This window comes from Mustela putorius, unplaced genomic scaffold (assembly GCF_011764305.1).
Source record: "Mustela putorius furo isolate JIRA1106 unplaced genomic scaffold, ASM1176430v1.1 tig00000095_pilon_pilon_pilon, whole genome shotgun sequence".
NCBI classification, from domain to species: Eukaryota; Metazoa; Chordata; class Mammalia; order Carnivora; family Mustelidae; genus Mustela; species Mustela putorius.
In genome coordinates, this window is record NW_025421280.1 from 13,930,803 (window position 1) to 13,934,590 (window position 3,788).

At 33.8% G+C, this 3,788-nt stretch overlaps 1 non-coding gene across 1 annotated transcript; it reads left to right on the forward strand.

Moving 5' to 3' along the window:
• The first annotated feature begins 2,944 nt into the window (after positions 1-2,944).
• LOC123394459 lies at positions 2,945-3,137 on the forward strand. Its single transcript, XR_006609238.1, has one exon. It is a non-coding gene; the product is annotated as a U2 spliceosomal RNA (small nuclear RNA).
• The last annotated feature ends 651 nt before the right edge of the window (positions 3,138-3,788 follow it).

Genomic DNA, 3,788 nt, shown 5'->3' on the forward strand with positions numbered 1-3,788 from the left:
CAGGAGGAATGTTAAAAATCTTTAAAAAGTAATTTGGTTTTTTCTTGCTAAAGAGCACCACTGGCTACCAGTTTTCCCTTAAATTAACAAGGGCCGAGGCCTCATTTTGGTGCACCGCCTTAAGAATTATCTCCAAATACTTAATTGAGTTATTTTTCTTTGGCTTAAAATCAACACCTTCCTTTGGAAGAGAGAGTAGGAAATGTAAGGCAAAGTAGGTCAGGTCTCAGGTTCCCCACTTTTGATTGCCACTGACAGGAGGCTTATGAGTCACCTGTTGATTTTGTTACTTCAGAGAACCCTGAATAAATACACTGTCTGATAGGTTAGTCTCTCTTCATCAGCCAAAGTTTTCCTTGTGAACTTACATCCAGCTTGTCTAGTTAAAATTAAAAACTGTTATTTGTTATTGTAATGCTATTAACTATATACTCTATAGCATAATTTAAGCTTAGAAGTTGAAAATGTAATTTGGGGAGAATAGAAATCTTTGTGATACTATAGAGTCTTTCTATGATCGAGGCTTATTTTCTATCTTTCAGGAGTATTTCATATCTTTTTCACTCATCCAAACATTTCTTGTTAAGGTTATTCCTATATGTTGTCCTTTTTGATATCACCATAAATGCTATCTTTTGTCCATTATATATCATGTTTGCTAACTGTTTGCATACAGGAAAGCTACTGCTTTCTGGATAAGTCATTCCATCCCCCACAACTTTCTGAAATTTCTTTTTCATTTGTGGTAGTTCTCTACTTGATTTCCTGGGTTTCCCAGGTATAAGAACCTATCTTCTGCAAACATTGGTAGTTTTTCCTCCACCTTCTCTGATTTTATATTAGTAATTACATAACTTTCAAAAATTACTTTGGTTTAGCCAAATGCAGTATTATATTAGTGATAGTGATGGGCATAATCAATCTGTCTCTAACTTCCACAGAAGTTAGAATTTTTCCTCAAACCAAAATGCTGGCTTTTAGGCTGAGATAGAAAATTATCACATGTTAAGAAAGAATTCACCTGGTTTTATTTGTGTACCAGATTTTTTTAAATTGCAAATCACTACTGAATTTTCTCAAATTATTTTTCAGTAGCTATCAAGTGATGAGAGGGTTTCTTCCTTAGTTCTAATGAATATTTATATTAATAGATCTCCTAATAGTGAGCCATCCTGGCATTTCCAGGAGGGAAGGGAGTGACTTCATCATGATATATTCTTGTATTTTTTTTATATGTGTGAAACATAGCAAACATATAGAGAAGTGGAGACATGTATGTGTACTTCGATCAGGCAATAACCATCAACCACTATGCAGGTCAAGAATCAGAACATTGTAGTATTGAAGAAGACTTCATGTTTCCCTTCCTAGTAACAAACTCTCCCCTTTCTTTTTGGAGGTAACCACATTCCTGATTTTTATGACAATAATTTCTTTAATTTTCTTTATAGATTTAGTGATGCCTTCTCAATTTTAAACAACTAGAATCAATAATACATACTATGTTTTGTCTACTCTCTACCTAGGTAAGACTGATATGTTATAGCAGATAGCTGTGGGTTTTTCATTTTTGTTGCTATTTAATATTTCAGTCTATAAATGTACCAAAATTTATATATTCATTCTATTGCTGATGAACATTTGGATGCTTTCTACATTTGGGTTATAAAAGCACCACCTGTGTCTATGAGCTATTTTATATATACATGTATGTGTGTGTGTATATGTGTGTATATATATATATACTTATTTTCCTAAAATATATATATCCAGGAACAGAAGTACTGAGTCGTAAGACATACATATCTGCAACTGTACTTGATAATGCCAAATTGTTTTACAATGGTTATATTAATTTACACCCCCATGAACTAGTATATGATAGTGCTGATTGGACCACATCATTTTCAACACTTTTTATGTCAAAGTTTTTAATTTAAGGCAAACCATTAAGTGATAATCATATCTCATAGTGGCATTAATTATATTTCCCACTACTAATAAGAATGAGCACCTTTCCGCATGTTCACTAGCCGTTTGGATTTCTACTTTTTTGAAATTTTCATTTTTGAAGTTTCCACTTCCAATTTTATTGGTTTTTTTTTTTCTTACTAATTAGTAGGAGGGGAGTTTTTTCAAATTTTAATTTAAATTCTAATTAGTTAACATACTGTGTAATATTGGTTTCAGGAGTAGAATTTAGTGATTCATCACTTACATATAACACTCAATGCTCAATACAACAAGTGCCCTCCTTAACACCCATCACCAATATAGCCTATCCCCCCCCAGCCGCTGCCCATCCCCCCAGCCGCCTCCCCTCCATCTACCCTGTTTGTTCTCTATAGAGAACATATATATATAACTCTATATAAGAGTATTTTATGCTTTGCTTCCCTCTCTTTTTTTCCCTTCCCCTATATACATCTTTATGTATTTTGTATATGAATCGTTTGTTGGAAATATGTGTTAGAAATATCTTCTCCTGTTCAGTGGCTTTTCAGTCACTTTGTAGTATCTTTTGATAAATACAATTCATAATTTTAATGTAGACAATTTTTAAAAATATTTTTGCTTATAATAAGTTTTGTGTCCTCTTTTTTTTTTTAAGATTTTATTTATTTATTTGACAGAGAGAGATCACAAGTAGGCAGAGAGGCAGGCAGAGAGAGAGGAGGAAGCAGGCCCCCTGCTGAGCAGAGAGCCCGATGTGGGACTCGATCCCAGGACCCTGAGATCATGACCTGAGCCGAAGGCAGCGGCTTAACCCACTGAGCCACCCAGGCGCCCCAGTTTTGTGTCCTCTTAAGTGAAACTTTTATGTACTCTAAGATCATTAATACATTCATCTGTATTGTCCACTAGAAGATTTTCTTGTTTTGTCTGTCCTTATAGATCTTATTCCATCTAAAATAAATTGTTTGTTTAAGAATACAACTTTTATATAGCTCCTCGGCCTTTTAGCGAAGATCAAGTATAGTATCTGTTCTTATCAGTTTAATATCTGATATGTCCTCTATTCGAGGACAATATATTAAATGGATTTTGGAATTAGGAGATGGAATAGGAGCTTATATACTCCGTCCACTCCACCGTCGACCGGGTATTGCAGTACTTCCAGTAACGGTGCACCCCCTTCAGGGGGAATTAACTGTTGTGCAAAAATTGGAATTTAAGAAGCCTTGTGTTAGGTTTTGTCACTGTGCTGCTTTGCACTCGATAATAAAAACTTACTGCATTCAGGAAAAAAAAAAGAATACAACTTTATTTTCTTCATATGGGTACTTACTTGTCACAGCAAACTTTACTGAAAAGATTGTCCTTTGTGCTCGCTTCGGCAGCACATATACTAAAATTGAAAAGATTGTCCTTTACCTACTGTTTTGCAATGAATCCTTTGTCATATAACAAGTGTCAATATGTCTATAAGATTTTTTTTCAATCCCATTTGTTGATTTGTTTTTTCTACACTAATGCCACACTGACTTAATTACTCCAGCTCTTTAATAATTCTTAGGCTCTCCTAGAGCAAGTCTATCACCTTATTTTTTAAAGAATCTTTTGGTTATTCATGGCTCTTCTCTCAACATATAAGTATTAGAATCAACTGACCAAATTCCTCAAAAAATACCTTTTGGGATTTTGATTTTAATTGCACTGAATGGATACATCTGTTTGGAGATAACTGACCTTTTAAAAATATTTAAATCTTTAGTTCATAAACAGGATATATGCCATCCTTTAAGTCTTTTTTTAATGTCTCACAATAAAGTTTTACACTTCTCCCT